The sequence below is a fragment of the Cibotium barometz genome, chromosome 31 (genome assembly GCF_041138505.1).
Source record: "Cibotium barometz isolate CiBa-2024 chromosome 31, ASM4113850v1, whole genome shotgun sequence".
Classification (NCBI taxonomy): Eukaryota; Viridiplantae; Streptophyta; class Polypodiopsida; order Cyatheales; family Cibotiaceae; genus Cibotium; species Cibotium barometz.
Genome location: NC_141076.1, coordinates 36,335,558 through 36,355,239, shown reverse-complemented (window position 1 = coordinate 36,355,239; position 19,682 = coordinate 36,335,558). Strand labels below are relative to the sequence as shown.

At 39.7% G+C, this 19,682-nt stretch overlaps 1 pseudogene across 2 annotated transcripts; it reads left to right on the top strand.

The window, feature by feature from the left end:
* The first annotated feature begins 1,788 nt into the window (after positions 1-1,788).
* Positions 1,789-3,218, top strand: LOC147620813 (nuclear transcription factor Y subunit B-2 pseudogene; annotated as a pseudogene). 2 transcript variants are annotated; one of them, XR_015270059.1, is made up of 2 exons: positions 1,789-1,948; positions 2,444-3,218. The product of XR_015270059.1 is annotated as a nuclear transcription factor Y subunit B-2 pseudogene, transcript variant X1 (transcript). The 2 variants fall into 2 exon arrangements; XR_015270060.1 differs by lacking the exon at positions 1,789-1,948 and adding an exon at positions 2,001-2,172.
* The last annotated feature ends 16,464 nt before the right edge of the window (positions 3,219-19,682 follow it).

Here is a 19,682-nt window from a genome sequence, read left to right as displayed (position 1 = left end):
CTACCCTTACTTGTACACTATAATATATATTAACCTACCCTTACTACTACTATAATTTATCCTATCAATCTATATTAGCATGCTAATATTATCAACCTATAAGCTAACAACTCACCATTTCATACTAACATTCTTGCATGTGGGGATGCAAAACACATATGCAAATGCAAAACATACAAACAAAGTCAAATATGATACCCTAAAACCTCATTAAACAGTTAGGTTCTATCTTTTACCTTTGCAAAATCTTCAAAGCTCCAAACTCATTCAAATACACCAAGCATGAAAAAAATAATTGCTACTAAACCCAAAAATCAATCGTTCATCTCTTGATACACTTCAACATATTTTTACTCATGGACCAATAACAAGAATAGAAAAAATTTACTTACAAAGATAGAACATGATTAAATTCATAAAAGTATTGAATATTTTGTGCATGACACTTGAATTTTGTTAAAAGGCATATGTATGACGTGAATTAAAGGCAATTTAATACTTGTTGCCTAGAGTACAAAAGTATCATAACAAATACTTTGACACAACTAGAAGAAGAAGCCAGCTCTAGCCACTTTAAGAGCATAAGTAGAAGTTTGAAAGTTGAAGCCATAGTGGGCCCTAAGGTTGTATGCAAACATTGAAGTTTATGATTTGACATAGTCCTTACATGTACACAAACCACATGCAACCAATTTCCTTTAATCAAGCCAAGCTTTTCACGTGTTTATGTACATGTGAACAAGTCAAGCAATTTACTTTCACATGGGCGAGATTCCCAATGAGAAGAGAGTGTACAAAAGTTACACAACTTATTGAAGAGGGCCCATAAATGAGGAAATGGGTGATAAGATGTATGTGGTATAATGGGTCGTTATGGTTGTACATGTGAAAAGGGGCTTCAGACAAGACACTCTTAATGGATAAAAAAGAAGAAAACATTAGTAGAAGATACTATAGCACCATCCCAAGAGCTCTCCAGGCACAATGAGTTTATTGTGAAGCAGTAAAACATGCAATGCACTTACCAACAAGAGACACACTATACATTAAGAACACATTGCACAATTTTCTTTCTTAAAGGCGCACGCCAAGATTTAACTAAAGAATTAAGAAAGTGTCTACTAATGGATATCCACAAAGCGCCTCTACCAATGGGTACATGAGAGACACATTCACATGATGTTGAGAGAGGATTAACTCAGGGTGGTGTATTACACACTGTGAGTTAGCATAGCAATCATACTAAATCATTGAATGGCTTCGAAGATAGACATTTGGGCATGATGCTAAGAGTTTTAGGTGATGGTGGTGTATTAACATGTCGTGAATTTGTGTAGACACAAAATCGTTGAATGAACTGCCTCTGAGAGTGGTAGGGTAATGGTGCTTTTGCTAATAATAATGGGGACGAACAAATGAAGGCGATGAGAATGGATTCAATGGGGATGGGATGGTTGATAGGTTGAATGAGTTCTTGAGAGTTGTGTGTAGAGCTTTCTCTAATGGCATGGAGTGTATCCTTCATGATAGAATTAAGGCTTAAATTTGTATGTATAAATGAATGCTATTTAGATGATATATCTAACTATAGGAGTGTAGGATTAAGAGAAATTAGCCTAAAATGGTCTTTATTATTGAAAAGCAATTTGTGTAGGGATATTATTATTATTATTAAGGAAAGTTATTGAAATGTGATGCGGTAGGAGGAGAGGATCCTGTCTAATGGGAGGAGTTTTGGCTACGTGTAAAACATGTGGAGACGATTTTTAGTTGGCACCCAAACCTTAGGTTTTTTTTTAAAAAAACCAAGATCAACCAAAAAATAATTGAACTGTCTCATAAACTCCAACATTAACCATGCATTCGAGGGGGTGTTTTAAAATGCCCCCATTTTGCACCCTTTTTATCACCTCTTGATTTCTTACCTCCTCTCTCTTCAATTGCCAAGGTTTGCGCATCTATCTGCTAGATGGGCTTTTTTTCCCTTCTTAATGGTGCTTTAATTACCAGTCATTAACGCTAATTCCATTCATTAATCCTTCATTATTTAGCTTTGCCTTGTAACCCGTGGTTTTGTGGAAAACCCAATTTCTCTTTCCTAATCCTACACCATTTGGATGGTGTAGAATTACCCCAATTTGTATGCTTTTTTCACAGACCCCTTCCAAATTTGTATGCTTTTTTTCCATGTTTTTTTGTATAGCCTGTTTTGGCATGATTAAGAAGCCCTAATTATGGTGTTTCTGGTGGTTTTGCTCAGTTTAATCAAATGATCAGAAGGTTGCAATAGCTCACATTTACAAATCAATGCATGCTCACTTGTTTGAAAGATTAGGAATCCCATTTTATATTGTGTTGTGATCAAATATTTTTCCATTTTGCTCATGTCTCTGCAGTGCATGATTTAGCAATGCCCAATGACATTGATTTTCACTTCATGCAGGCTTGATGGCAGAACCAGGCAGCTCATCCACCAAGAGGCATGATTATCAACAGAGTGCTGCTGCAGCAGATGCTGGTGGGGGTGGGGATCCCGGGGCGGCGCCGCCGCCGCCGCTGCCGAGGAGGATCGACGGCAGCATGGGCATGTGCAATGCCATGGGCATGAGCAACAGCAATGTGCGCGAGCAGGACCGGCTGATGCCGATAGCCAATGTGATAAGGGTGATGAGGAGGGTGCTACCATCACATGCCAAGATTGCAGATGATGCCAAGGAGACCATACAAGAATGTGTGTCAGAGTTCATAAGCTTCATAACAAGTGAGGCAAATGACAGGTGCCAGAGGGAGCAGAGGAAGACGATCACGGCCGAGGATCTTCTATGGGCGATGAGCAAGCTGGGGTTCGACGACTACTTGGAGCCACTCTCCCTCTTTCTTCACAAGTACAGAGAGATTGAAGGTGACCACAGAGGGTCCATCAGGGGGGAGCCCTTGCCCACATGCAGCACCATGAACAAGAAGGATCTACCACACCCTTTTGCCATGCTGCCCCCATCATCATCATCATCATCAAATAATAATGCCACTAATTCAAGCTTCCCTGGCTTATATAACTCCATGGGGTTCTACAAAGATGTTGCCAATGGTGCTGCACCCATGCCCTTTGATCCATATTTTGAGTTTAATCAACTCAATTAGGAGACTGGTTAGGCTATATGGAGCTTATTTAATGAAGGCTTTAATAAAGCCTTAGCTTTTAGTTTGTGCAAAAAATGCCCCCCAAATCCCCCCCCCCCCACACACACACACATCACCACCACCACCACCTATATCTGCTCACTTGTATAGATGCCAAAACAAACAACAAAGGCTCAAAAAGCCTCCCTTTTTGTTAAGTTGCTCGTTTCCAGTAAATTGCTAAGTATACTTATATTTCATTTTTTTTATTTTTTATTTTTTAAAATGTTTGCTTATTTCCTTATTTCCCCCTTTTTCCTTTTTTAATTGTATGCTGAGATTTTATCAATGTTATATGAGCAAGATTTCTAGCTTTTTTTAATGCTTATAATTCATCAAAAATGAAATGCAATGCTTAAATTTCATCAATGCAATGAACAAATTGCTAGCTTTTTTTTAAAATTTTTTTCTTTAAAGCTTATTTTGGAGGTTTTTAAATTGCTAGCTATTTTTTTTAATTTTCTTTAAAGTTTTTTTTTGGAGGTTTTTCCCCGGGAAGTTGTTATTAAATCTTCGAAATAAATAGGTGTTTTTTTTTTCTAGGTTTTTAAATTGCTAGCTATTTTTTTTATTTTCTTTAAAGCTTTTTTTTTTGGAGGTTTTTCCCCGGAAAGTTGTTATTCAATCTTGTAAATGGTGGTTTTTCCTACACCTTGAATTAAATTAAGTGGTGATATAATAAACTTAATTGTAAATTGAAGATTTCTTGTAAATTGAAGGTTTCGGTAGGCATCCTTATATATGCTGTTAACGGATGTAATGAAGAAAAAAAGCTCATGAAGCAGTAATTCAGATTTGGGCTACGTTTAATGATGTTAGTCGTATGTAATTTAATTCAGATTTGGGGTACGTTTAATGATGTTAGAGATATAATCATGCAATTATGATTCCTGATCATGATCATGATCAAGTGCTTAATGCTGACAAGGCAGTCTAAGAAATGCTTTTCATATCTTTGATTAATTACAAAGATAAAAGGTGATTGTTATTTAGTCAATTTATGAAACAAAACACACACACACACACACACCATGCATGTTAAAACCCAATTTATGTACAAACCCAAAAAACCTAAGTTCAACCAAAACACACACACACACACACACCCCATGCATGTCAAAAATAAAAATATTATATCCTAGGGTGGATTTAGAAGTTTAGAAAGTTGTCGTCTTAGTATATCATATTCTTTTAACTATATTAAGTATCAACTTATATAAGTTTTGCTCTCTTTTATTGTGAAACTCCCTCCCATGGCTCTTGAAACTAAGTATAGTTTCTTTGATGGCAAATCAAGCATTATGTTCCTTCTCTAGAGGCTATGCATAATCCTCTTCTAATGTTGTGCTTGAGAGTTTCTAATGTTGTGTCGGGCAATGAGCAAGCTGGGGTACTACTTGGAACCATTATCCCTTTTTCTTCACAAGCATAGAAAGATTGAGTCCATCAGAGGGGAGCCCTTGCCCACATGCAGCACCATGAGCAAGAAGGATCTACCACACCCTTTTGCCATGGTGCCCCCATCATCATCATCATCAAATAATACCACTAACTCAAGCTTCACTAGCTTATATAACTCCATGGGGTTCCACAAAGATGTTGCCAATGGTGTTGCACCCATGCCCTTTGATCCATTTTTTGGGTTTAATCAACTCCCTCCCAAAAAATCTGGACATGAGCATGATACATGCATTTTGATATGCACATCATAACTTCCCACATGAGAACCTTCTCCAAACGTCTCAATGGTGAAAGCCTCATGTTTGGAGAATTGAAACACCTGCACTTGTGTAACTTGTGCATTTATATCTAGTGCTTTCTTGATCCTTTTTGCAGCTTCTTCTGAAATGCGTATTCTATATCTTGTGTGATCATGACATATCATTTCTAAATATGTTTGTCTCTCCTCTAGGCACTTCTGGTTGACTTGAGCTTAATGGAGTTTGTTGCTCCTTTCCCAATGTCTTACTCTGTAAGTTGTAGCCTGCAACAAGCACCTTTGCGTCTACCTCCTCAACTGTCAGATTTGTGCCTCTGGCTATATAGTAGACACATTGTGTGGGGGATGGTGAATGTTCTTGTCCATAGCCCATGTATGCATGATGTCATTATTGCAAAACCACATCATTTGACTAGTCTTCCCCAGCATAAGACCTTGTTGAAAAAAATGATGGTACAAGTACTCCGTTTGCCCATCCTACAATCATGCGACCACATTTACTACTACCTATATAACCCAAACACTTTACTTTGATGCCCTTTGGAGTTCTCCTAATTGCCCAAAATGTCTTGTGTATGGGTGCTTCCATTATGATTTTGTCACTCAATTCATTTCTTGTGTCCACATCTTCATCCATCAATTGTTTTTTCCTGCAATGTCCAATAGACTTCATATCTCTCACGTGCACATTGTACTCAAGTCTATGACTAGCATCATCATCCACATCAATTACATTATATTGTCGTCTCTTGTGTCGGGCTGATTCTCGATCACCCACCAAAGGAGTTAGGGCCTTGTACATGGGTGTACCTAAAGTGGTACTCTTTACTGTCCTCAGAACTTGTGCTGGGCTTGGAGTATGCACAGTATCCCTCTCAATTAGTTTTTCAATTAGTTTTTCAACACTTGGACCTGCTCCGATATGCTTGCCCATCATGTATGAATTTTTCTTTGCACTTTGTAATAAAGCATTAGTCATGTTTGATACACATGCATTGTAGAGTGTTATTTTTTGTTTAAAACCCTCCCGATTAACCAGCTTCCATGTTTAGACTCTGACAAGTTTGTTTGTGGTATACATGACTAATCACCACTCTTCTCCACCTATGCAATAGTTAGAGACATATTAGAAACATCATTAAAGACAATGATTCTTTTACATACCGAAATCATTACATTGCCCCAATGTGCAATGAACACTTCCCACCAACTTAGCCAAAGGTCCATGGAAGGTATATCTGAATTTGTTACATTTCCACTTGCCACCATTATCGGATAAGTCGCCCTTGAGCTAGTGCAGCCTTTTTGTTGACTCTGTCCACCACTTCTTGCACATGGTCTTATGCACACCTTGGAAGGGCTTTATAAAATACTTTGTGGTATATATATTTCGGCTTTGTGCTGCCTAATGAAATAAACCTGACCATTCCCGACCTTTCATTTCTTGTCCTTCATTGTAGACTTCTCTAATGGCATTCCAATTCGCTTGGGCTTCATTTGCCATGAAACCAAAGAAGTTTGCCTTTTCAAATCCATGTGTCACCATGACATTATTTATGCACTCCCAAAACAATACTTGGGAGGTCTTGTCCTCCTCTTTCATCTCGCAAGTTGCAATAGCTAGAACCTCCTGCAGGTTGCAACTAAAAGTCAATATGCTAAAAGAGGTAATAACAAAAAAGAACTACTTTTTTCCAAAGCCATTATTACTAGCGACAAGCCATTGTTACTACCTTGGATCATAAACATGACAAGCCATTGTTACTACCTTGGATCATAAACATGACAAGCCATTGTTACCCAATCCAAGATGCATCTAGTGTGGTCAAATTGGATCCAAGCTCTTCTTAAATCACCATTCCTTGAACGCCTCATTCTATCCAACGAGTTCAACACCTGAGGCTGGTCCTTTAGGAGACATCTTGAAAACAAAACAACTTTTAGTTTCATTACCTTGACCTAGAAATCGGCTTCCATGAAAGAAGTCATAATTGCAATCCCTCTTTAAACGTAGCAAGTCATCATAGCCAAATGATGACTTGGGTGGTCCTTGGAATGCATGAGCTACTGACCTTCAAAACCTACAAGAAAGAAAATTTTAATCTCTTTGTATATATGGCCTTAACAAATGCTTCTCTAATTTAACTCACCACTTATTCTCAACTAGTGGGATGAGCTCTTCTAGCACATTATTGAATTCTGTATCTCCAAGCTCATTTGCTTGATCTCCTTTGGACCAATCGCTTATGCCCATATGCCTGGCATACTTCACAGCTTCTACACCACTCATAGACATCTTTGCTGAGTCGAGGCCAATAATAACCTATGTTAAGGATCCTCCGAGTTGTGCTGGCTGAGGCAAAGTGACCTGAACATTCATGACATAATTCTATAATCCTTTTAGATTCTTCTAGGCTCACTACCCTCCTAAGAATCTTATCCTTACCTTACTTGACATCCCCTAGAATTGTGTAAGGATGAGCTTTCCTTGTAAGCCTTTGCTTCTGTTGAGGATTCAATCCAAGAGGGAAGTATCCTGTATCTAAATAGTGTTGAACATCTTGGAGCTCAGGCCAACTTGTATCCATTAATGCAAGAATAGCTACTTTGAAAGAAGCCAAAGTTTTAGTAGCCAATTCATCAGCCTTTTGATTATCCTTCCTGTAACATGCACAAATTTACAAAACTCAAAAGCTTCTTTTAACTCCATTGCCCTTTTATACAATTCTTGGAGATTAGGACTCCTTGCCTTATATTCTCCTTTCATTTGTCAGATGACCAATTGCGAATCCCCTTTAATCTCTACCTCTTTAATTCCATCTTTTATGCAATCTTCTAATCCCCAAATTAATGCATTGTACTCAGCCACATAATTTGATATAGCCTTTGGAAATTCCCTACCCTTGGCCCATACCTCTTTTCTTTCTGGATTAAATAAAACTATCTCCCCAGCCCCACATTGCCTGGAAGGGCTAAAGGCTCCATCAAAATGCATAGTGAAAGCAGTTGGTGGTGTCTCCAAATCTTCATGTACTTCTTCCTTTGTTCATGTTCCTTCTTCCTCTTCCTTCCTTTTATAAGCAAATCTGCAAGAGAGGCCCTAGTGGTGTTTTCTGTAATAAAAGTGAAAGAGAATTCTTGAAGCTCACAAATCCACTTTGTAAACTTTCCTCCTGCAGGATTGGGTTTGCAGACCAAGAATTGTAAAGAAGGTTGAGATGTGAGAAAGAAAAAAGGGCGAGGTAACAAGTATGACCTGAACTTCTTTACTGCAAAAACAAGAGACAAACCACCTTTCTCCATTTCACCATACCTCTCCTCGGGCATCAGTGAGTTGTCGGCTTGCGTAATACACTGGTTGCATACGCCCTTGCTCTCCCTTTTGTAAGAGTATAGCACCCACCACCCACTGAATATGATGAGACACTTGGGTTCACATAGAAGTCCTCCCCCCACCTAGGAGGCTGCACAATTGGACTTTGATTTATGTATTCCTTGAGCAAACAAAAAAGATTGAATTTGATCGGGCCCCCATTGGAAAGAAACATTCTTCTTTGTCAACAGATTTATAGGATACATCTTCTTAGAGAACATGTCAACAAAGCGTTGGTAATACTTTGTTTTACCCAAAATCCTCCTTACCTCCCTTACATTGATAGGTGGTGGGAGGGCCACAATTGCCTGCACCTTCTGAGGATCCATCTGTTTGCCTTCTTCTGAGATAACATGTCCCAAGAGAACCACCTTCCTTCGTGCCAAGCGGCATTTTCCAGGATTAAGACACCCTTTTGCATCATCAATACTTTGCAAGGCCAACCTTAACTTTTCTAAGTGTCCATGTAGCTTGAATAAATGCAAAAATCATCCAAAAAGACCCTTATAAACTTTCCCAAGTAAGGTGCAAATACCTGACTCATGAAGCGTTGAAAAGTTGCTGGTGCATTGGTCAAGCCAAATGGCATCACCCTATAGGCATACACTCCCCAAGGGGTGATAAATGAGGTTTTTCTTTTATCTTCTTCACAAATCCAATCCGGATTTGAAAGTATCCAGAGTATCCTACAACTCTCATGACCTGCAACTTGATCCAAAATCTCATCCTGAAAGGGTAGAGGATAATAATCCCTCTTTTGTGCATGCATTCAGAGGATGAAAGTCCACACACACACGCCATTTTCCACCCTTTTTAGGAGTGACTACAACTGGGAATTCTCTACCGAAAAAATAAATCCAGCTTCAAGTAAATTAGTTACCTCATTCTTAAGCACCTCCGCTTGCACTACTCCCAAATGCCTTAGCCGCTGTACCACTGGCTTACTTTGGGGCTTGAGATCAATCTTATGCTCTACTAGGATGACTTGGCGTACTTGTGAGTAGCTATTTGCAAAAAGGTTAGGAAATCCATCCAACATTTTTAAGTAATTCTCCCTTTCAGTACCTGCTATATGGACTCATCAAGAAGAAGTTCATTCTATTGGTGAAGACTAGTGAGGTCCACATCTCCTTTCTTAAACATGGTTGAAGAAGCTTCCCCTTCCAAGGCCTCGTTGTTTTTAGCATTCCCTCGATCCCTTCCCAGGGAAAGACGAAATGCAATTCCCTCCACCTCCCCTTCTGAGATGAAATCCTCGGAGCTACCACTTGTCTCCTCTTCATTGGATGACTCTGACTCTGAACTTTTGGAAGTTGAAGGTTCACCTCTTACCACTTTCTTGATGTTGTAGTGGACCTTCTTATTCTCACCTGTAGAATAAGATCACCTCTTACCACTTTCTTGATGTTGTAGTGGACCTTCTTATTCTCACCTGTAGAATAAGATCACCTCTTACCACTTTCTTGATGTTGTAGTGGACCTTCTTATTCTCACCTATAGAATAAGATCACTTGTCTCCCACTTTTTAAGTGCCTTCACTTGGCGAAGCCATGGCCTACCCAATATCAATGGGGGTAAGCCCTAGCATCAGGCTTTGTAGGAATGACTTGGAAAGTTGTAGGCCCAGAAATACCACATACATCCACTCCCAAATTTCTGACAATTCCTAAGGTTTTCACCCTAGTATTATCAGCAAGTTTGATGCGATAGGGAGAGTTAGTAGAAAACTTTAAATTGGCATCTTTCATTGTTTTTTCACTCATGACATTGATTGACGCACCTCCATCAATGTATGCATTAGAAATTGTTTGCCCCTCAATGATGACATCAATCTCACAGGCACATCATCTCCTACATCAATATCCACCTTTTGAGCCATAGGAGTCCCATTATCCCGCTTCTTCTTTTTCTTAGATTCCCTTGTGCTAGCCAGCTTACCCCATTCCTTTCTGAGCTTTGGAGAGAGTGCCAAAAGCTGCCCAAATGTGATTTGTGCTGTTTTCTCCCTAAGATCTATTAAGAGGTCATAACTAAGAGATCCTTGTCCTTGTCTAAGAGGAAAGTCAGATTGTCCAATTTTTCTCCTAGACGACGTCTTCTTCTTATTATTTTTCTCCTCTTCTTCAGATTTATCTTCTTTTCTTGTTCTTCTTGGCTCCTAGTTTTACGACCCCCTTTTTACCATTAATGGCATCAATGTTTCCTCTTCTTCTTCTGAGCATGTTTCCTCTAAAAGTGCTAAACTTTTATCCTCTCTTTTCCTCAATTTTGGACACTCAGTGGTGCGATAGTGTCCCTTCTCTTGACATTCATAGCATGTGAAACTACTTCTATCCCTAGGTTTATCCTCAACTCGTGGAACCCTAGGTGGCCTTGCGTTGACTAAGTGTAACTTCAAATCAGCAAATTCTACCATAAGTTGTGCAATGTTATGATCCAAGGATGGAGCTTGTACCTGAGATGTTGAGGCTATCTCTACTCATGGTGGGGTCGGCACACTCGGAGAAGATTGGAATGTGGACTCAATATGAAGAGTGGCCTCCTTTAAAGCAATATGAAGAGTGGCCTCCTTTAAAGCAATACGAAGAGCCTCTTTAATATTAGTGGGATCTTTGCTAAGAACTTTTCCATGCAAGCGGGGATCCAAAGCCATGATAAACTTGCTCATCTTAAGGTGCTCCATTGCTAAAGAACTCTTTGAATCTCCCATAGAAGGTGAAAAAGAAGAAGCAACATGTAAAGCAGCTTGTTGATATTTGACGTATATGACAACCTTGAAAGGAAGGACCCTCCCACTTAATCTAGAACTTGGCTTGGAAGGTGTTGTCCAGCTTGTTGTTGTATCTGAGCACCAGATCTCCTTCTTTGATACCTTTATCCTTGACAATCTCATTGAAATGCTCAGCCATCTTATTACTTAACTAGATATAGTGGTCCAAGGTTTCTTCTCTAGTGAACTACAACTCTTGAAGATCCAGCAATCTCTCTTTATACACATCCAAATCACTATCTTGATACTTTAGAAGAAATTGTAACCTAGGAATCTCAACTTTAATGGGCATCATAGCCTCTTTCCCAAAAACAAGATGGTAAAGTGAAAACTCGGGAGGAGCTGATTTAACAACAACTGTCCTGTAAGCCCAAAGTGCTGAGGAAACAATCAAATCCCATTGCTTTGGGATACTCCTCCTCCCTCCAGACACTTAGTCAGCATAGTACATAACTCTCCATTGAATCTTTCTACTAACCCATTGCACTGTGGATAGTAAGGAGTAGAGAACCTATGTGTGATATGTAACTTCTGCATGAGCTTTTGTACAACCTCTCCTCTAAATCCAGGCTCTTGGTCTATCAACAGCTCCAATGGCATGCCAAATCTAGTACATATGTATTCAAATACAAATACATATGTATTCAAATACAAATACATATGTATTCAAATACAAATTTGGCCACTTCTTTGGCAGTAATATTCTTCACACATCTAGCTTTAGTCCATCTGGTCACATAGTCGACTCTCCAGTCAATATGTAGGTCTTGCCCCTAGCAGTAGTGGGCAGAGGACCAATTGCATCGAATCCCCATTTCTCAAAAGCCCATATGATACAATACTCTTTCTCAAATCATATTGCAAAACCTTCTTGCCTTTTTTTTTTAATAGGGTTCATAGCTCCTACATCAATGATACACATCTCTTCTTAAACTGGGCTATATATACCCAGCTGGCAAAATTTTTCTCATTGTCAACTTCAGGGAAAAATGCCCTCCACATACCCCTTAATGGTAGGAGGCCATAAGGGCTAAATATCCTACCTGTTTGGAACTCTCCTCATAATCGCAAAGGTGAGAGGGTCTTGTGGGGTGGGTTCCTAAGACCTCTGAGGCTACAAGCTGGTTGAACTTGGACCAGTTCAAAGTCTTGGTCAACAATTCTCTACAATAGTTGTTGGTGGTTATCTGCAGAGTGTAGCTACAGCTCTGGTTATTTTCTAGTTCTTTGTGGAGTTGAAATACAACGTTTTGTTTGGATCATTGTGTGGTTTCTCTCTTTTTTGTTCTATCCTCAAATCTTAGAGGTGTTGAGATTTGCTCAGTTGTATATATACACAGGGAATCTGTTTGTGTTGGATTGATGAAATCTTATGCTTTGGTTTTATATGTGTTGTTTTGATAGAGTTTGTTGAGAAGAAACAACTGTGAGTGAAGATCTAACCTGTGTTGAATAAGATTTGTGTCAATTAGCTTGCTTTTGAGACGGCAAATTCTTACAGAGGCAACTTGGTCAGCCATGTATCATGATAAGTCAACTGAGGTTGTTGAAGTATTGGTATGGTCCCATTTAACACTTGTGAGGTCTAGGCTAACAATCAGAACCAGTAAGAAGTCAGTCTAATGGGTTGGGCATTGCTACATGTCAAGTTGTTAATTAAAGACTGTGTCTCATGAGAGAAGAGAGGCAGTTGTGTGTCAGCAAGGAGTCCAAAAAGCTTAGAGGGTTGGGGATATAAGGTTAGCTGATGGTGGAGGATTGTAGATGATCTTGGAGGACACATTTTGGAAAAAGTGAGCGTCACCATTCGGAAGCAGGTATTTTGTCAACATCTAATCTGTCTATGGTAGTAGATGAGTGTATTTTTGGTTAGTTAGTAGTCAGTTGAGGTTTGTTGAAGGGTTATAAGGGAAGATCAGGGCCATTAGAAATTAGAGCTGACCTTGGAGGACATCTAGAAGAGGAAACTATACAGTTTCAGGAGTTTAGAGTGTACTCAAGTGTCTGCCTGTATTAGCTCGAGACCAAGGAACATCAGTTGAGTGTACTGGTGCCTTGATTTGGTGTTGTGGTGATGGTGGTAGTTCTCTCCTCAACGATCTTGTGTTTCGGATGGGCTATAGGGGCAGGTCTCCTTGACACATCATTGTTTTGGTGCCCCCACTGAGGAGGGCTTTGAAGCACCCTTCAGGTTGGTTGCAGGTCTGAGAGTTGTCAGTAGAACACTTGGCAGCCATGATAACATATCCGGTGTTCCATGGGCATGCTAGAGAGGATCCAGAGGAATTGTTGGTGGGGATGGAGTTGGCAGCATTTACCTTTGGGAAGGATATAGATGAGGATACGTTAACATTGTTGTCAATGTTATCAAAGGGAGATGCCAAAAGGTGGCTTCATTTGCCTTTGGAAAGGATAGAGATGAGGATAAGTTAACATTGTTGTCAATGTTATTAAAGGGCAATGCCAAAAGGTGGCTCTGCAAACATGGAGAGTTCAGCTAGGGTCAAGCTTATGAAGACGTCAAAGTGGCCTTGGTGCAGCATTATAAATAGGGGGAATCTCCAGATGCTCTATGGCAGGAGATTCAGAAGTTGAAGCATAATGTGTCAGATTTGTGGACCATTTTGAAGACTTGTGGTGCAGATGGGATATTTCCTTGGGAATAGAGCACCCACATGTCCTTCTAAAGAAAGATATGTTTCCTTGTGGACCATTTTGAAGACTTGTGGTGCAGATGGGATATTTCCTTGGGAATAGAGCACCCACATGTCCTTCTAAAGATATGTTTATTCAGTCCCTTCATGCTAATCTAACGGAGAAAGTGGAGCTGAAGAGACATGGAACCTTTAAAGAGGCCTTGAGGATAGCCAGATAGAAGGAGTGGAAACTACAGAGGTTAGCTCAAAATCAGAGAGAAGTTAAGACTGAAGGAAGGTTAGCTGTGCTTAGGGAGAGAAGAGCAGAAGGAGCTGCTCCATGTGCCCCGATGGTTTCTGATTAGTTAATGCAGGGTATTAACCATTTGACTGCCCCTAGGGTAGGAGTTAGAGATGTTATGAGAGGCAGGGGAAGGGGAGGCCCAAACATGAATGTGCAGTGTTTTAATTGTATGGAAAGGGGGGGAATGTATCTCCTCAGTGCCCATATCCCATAAGATTGGGAGGTGATGTGTATCCTCTGGCACCTAGGAGGGATTAAAGGTAAGATGTCAGGAGGGTAGAGGAGATGCCCAACCAATCTGTACCACAAGCTCAACAACAGGTAGTCAATAGACCTAGACAAGAAGTGAATTTGATTAGAGTTGATGAGGAATCAGATATTTTAGCTAACAAAAGAACTAGAGGGGTAGAAATGTAAATAGACACTTGTAAATAGGATAGTCATTGCTATCCACCACTACAATAGATTAAGAGAATGATAACTACATTTCCCATCAATCATGTAACTACTACTTGGATTTAGTGCACCACATGGACCATGAACATTACACTGCCTAATAATCTCATGTAATGCAATAAAAACTACCCTATTAGGCAGCTGCATATATACTAATCGTCAATCATAGTGACTAATCTTAGTTGGATTAAATTCATCTTCCCAAATCAACATACACCAAAACCTCTCTTTTGGAACTCAATTAAACAAGCGTACCACCCTACCACTTTTCCAAACACATGATCCTTTATAATTGACCTCATTATATCCTTATGCTTTTAATAGAACATGCGGGTTGTCAGATTTGGCCAATCCTATGCACTTTGCCATGGTAGCAATGCTTCGGACATTTTACCCTTCTTCCTTATAATTGCCATTATATCTTGGTATAGTTGATACATATAAATGTTGTCATTGCATCTTGGTATGTAATGAACAAATCTAACTTACCCTTATTTCCTATAATTGCCATTACATCTTGGTATGTAATGAACAGATCTGACTTACCCTTCTTCCTTATAATTGCCATTACATCTTGGTATAGCTGATACATATACCGTGACCCTCCTATAAAAGAATATGGCAACACAACCAACTCTATGCCTTGTCGTATTGCGTAGTACAATCCTTGTACAATTAGCTGCATTAACCATGTTAATCCTTGATACACTCGTGTAAAAGAAGATGGCAACACAACTCTATGCCTTGTATTACCTAATACAATTAGCTGCATTAATCATGTTAATCGTTGATACACTCGTGTAAAAGAAGATGGCAACACAACTCTATTCCTTGTATTTCCTGGTACAATCCTTGCACAATTAGCGGCATTAACCATGTTAATCCTTGATACACTACTGCAAGCAAAGTTGTTTGATTATTACATATCCATACCAGCCTTGATTCCCCCATGCTACTGTATGTATCAATAATGTATTGTTGTAGTAGTCTTCCCCATGTAGAAGCAAGCATAATATTATCTTTGAGTAACACATTTCCAAATCTTAATCTCATGCACTGACACATAGGTAGGAACATCACCATACATGATTATGGATATATACATGCCAACTATCTTCCCCTCTTGGAAACAGAATAACATATAGGAGTGGCATGTATGATTGATATGTAAATTAGATATCTTCTCACAAACCCATTGGGACTCAAAATTTGGATATCTCGATAGTAGCCAACCTTGAAGTCATCCCCTTGCCCGACTCTCGAAAATTATCATCTTTAAGTCTACATGCAGATTGCTTCTCAATACTTTCTCCATAGCCTCGCAATGCATGGGCATATGAATTGCATGCATGCATCATCCTTTGTAATAATCTCAAAATACCAAGATCCAAACTAGGCATGCCATCCAAACAGTTTTGTAGTTCATACTTTGTGTCATACACATATAATTATGTAAAACGTGGGCCCTTTCTTGTGCCCCATTAGGCAATATAGTTCCAACATGAGGATATACATTGCATGAACTCAAAAGTTACTCCATTGCTAGAAACGATTTCATCATCCTTTGTAATAATCTCAAAATACCAAGATCCAAACTAGGCATGCCATCCAAACAGTTTTGTAGTTCATACTTTGTGTCATACACATATAATTATGTAAAATGTGGGCCCTTTCTTGTGCCCCATTAGGCAATATAGTTCCAACATGAGGATATACATTGCATGAACTCAAAAGTTACTCCATTGCTAGAAACGATTTCATCAATATAGGCACTATTGTAAGCTCAAATGTTTTTCCTAAACAATTTTCTTCTGGCATCATTGCCATGTAATATAATCTTCTTATAGCATCATTGCCATGCAATCAAATTTTCTAGTCAAATATAATTTATTGGTATATATTTACATCTACTTATATTAATCTCAATCTCAATCTCTCTCTCTCTCTCTCTCTCTCTCTCTCTTCACACACACACACACACACACGCACGCACCGATTTATAACTTTATACATTATTCTAGTTAAATACAAATTTATCGGTGTAATTTACACAACCATATTTTTTTTAATATCAAATTTACATATATTTACATTAAATATTCTCTCTATCTCTCTCTCAATATATATATACTTTATAGTAGATATACATTATATTTACATAAATTTACATTATACTGAATCTTAATATATATATATACACATACACACACACACATTATATATAAATTTAGATTATATATAAATTTACATTATAAATATACTTTATAGTAAATACATTATATTTACATAAATTTACATTATATATATAATACACATACACCCCACTTTATTTATTTATTTAAATCCCATAAACCAACCATTGTATAGGTTTATTGGCATATGTATATATTTACAATTACACACACACACACACACCCCAATTTAAAATTATATACATTATACTGAATATACGTTATATTTACATAAATACATTTGACATATATGTACATTATATTGAATACACACACACACACACACATGCATCCGTGCGTGCACGTGCGCATGCGAACACACACACATATCAATTTAAAAATCTCAAATGAACCATTGTTTAGGTTCTCTCTCTCTTTCTCTCTCTCACTCACACACACACACACACACACACACACACACAAAACAAAAAAATATATAATTCTACTCTCCCCCCCTCTCTCTCTCTCTCTCTCTCTCTCTCTCTCTCTCTCTCTCTCTCTCTCTCTCTCTCTTAAAATAAAACAAGAAAAGTTTTAATAAAACTAATTTTACTCTCTCTCTCTCTCTCTCTCTCTCTCTCTCTCTCTCTCTCTCTCTCTCTCTCTCTTTGTGGTACGTTCATGCTCACCTTGTCGCTATCTGCGCCATTTTCAAGCAAGGCACTCGGTCTTCACAAGCGGGGCACACGATCTCTCTCTCTCTCTCTCTCTTAATTTAATCTCAGACTGTTATATGCTGATGATATTGTTCTAATCTCAGACTCTCCGGAGGGATTATAGAGACACCTGGATGCATTACAGGCTTTCTGTGCGGATAGAGATCTGACAGTGAACTTTGGGAAAACTAAGGTTATGGTGTTTAACACCACACTGGCATGGGTGACGAGATCAGAGCCTCAGTTCACTTTTCGAGGGGAGTCAGTTGAGTACGTCAGGTCATATGTCTACTTGGGAGTTACTTTCACAGGATCGCGTTTCTCCCTGAAGGAGGCAACAACAGCTAGATTAGCTCGAGGGCATGTAGCGTTGGAGGCACTTGAGAGGCAGTGTGCACACATACAGTTTTAGGAGCCGTGCACCAAATTATGGCTATTTGATATGCTTGTCACACCGACCCTCCTGTACAGAGCTCCAATTTGGGGGCCCAGCATACACCACATATCTCAGAGAGGGACAGATGAGGGATGGAGGCAAATGGAGAGCCAACTGATTATGATGATTGCCCGCATGATTCGGAGCAAATCATCAGTACCACATGAGATTGTTTGGGCTGAGCTGGGTGCCGCACCATTAGTGACCGATGCCCTATTCGAGGCAGTTACCTTTTTACAGCGGCTATGGGAGCTCCCTCAACAGAGGTACTCCCGATTGGCATTGACCTCATCCATGCAGTTTTGGCAGAGGATGGAGATACTCATTGCTGGTACACTCAAATGAGGTCATGGTTTGACCTACATGGTTTGCGGATAGAGGCACTACCACCCTTTCAGTACAGTCTGGATTGTCCATTTTTTGGATCTCACCCGCTCAGAGCAAAATCGCGTGATCAAGATGGATATCATCAGAGTGGACACAGAGAGGACATGGACTAGTCCCCCCTTGAGCCCTTAGGCACGAAAATGGCTCATTACAAGAGCCATTTTCTACACCTCTCACCAGATGATTTTATCACCCGCCCGACGTACATGGATGTACACCTATCACATGGGATACGTTCAGATCCGGACCTCATCACACCAGCTGCAGATTGAGACAGGGCGATATGTGCATCAGATCTTGGATGACCGCATTTGTCAGCTATGCTACCAGAGACAGAGGGAGGGGGTTGCCATGTGGCCAAACGAGGAGGTGCCACATGGCAACTCTTCGATAATGTATTAAAGACGCTCGTGTTAAGGAACATAAAAAAATACTAGATCAAATTTCAGTGAAATATGTAGAGAGAGCTTCAAAATAGTAATATGTGTCAGTAGGCTAGTGGCCAAATGAGGAGGTGCCACATGGCAACTCTTCGATTAAAGATGCTCGTGTTAAGGAACATAAAAAAATACTAGATCAAATTTCAGTGAAATATGTAGAGAGAGCTTCAAAATAGTAATATGTGTCAGTAGGCTAGTGGATAAGACTTTAGACTTTCTACACGAGGTTCAATTCCTCTTGGGGACACCTTCTACTCCGCTTGCTTCAACCTTCCTCTTTGATGATCCTGCATGCAATGCTTACCCTTCAAGCTCATGCTCTGGATCAGGGACGATGGTTGCCATGGACATCAAAGATCACGCTTTCCTCTTCGGCAACCTTGTGTGCAATGTTTACCCTTCAAGCTGACGTTGTGGATGAGGGATGATGGTTGCCATGGACATGAAAGATCGTCATGGCACTTACTTCCACCTTCCTCTTTGGCGATCCTACGTGCAATGCTTACCCTTCAAGCTGACGCTCTAGATCAGGGACAATGGTTGCCATGGATATCAAAGATCGTGATTCAACTTGGGACGACTAGTTCTACCAAAATTATGCAGGGTGTTCATGGTCACTTGTGGGATTTGTCCCGCAAGTTGTCCGCTGCCTACAAATTGACCAATATTTGGAAAGGTGGTACCCCTTATGTGTGAAATACCACTGTGTGACTAGAAATGGAAGAAAACCTCATAAAAAATAGTATCATACTATACTATAGCTGCGCCTTACAAGCCTTCCGTATAAAAATCTTGCGGCGTTGGATGGACTTTCCTCTTGTCTAAGTCCCACGCTTTTTAAAAAAGCGTGGAGCATGGGATCTACGGCTGGGAAGTGGGGTGGGCTTTTCACGGGAATCTGGGCCGTCCAAAGTACGAAACTAGGCCAAAAATATTGAACTCGGGCATCGGGCTGATGTGGAAGATTTTTGCACGCGTGGCAAGTGAGGTGTGTGACATGGATGTATGCGTGGCTGCAGGGACACGAGGGGGGCACAAGGCAAATGATTGCGCTAAATTTGAATTACATGTGCATCTCTCTCTCTCTCTCTCT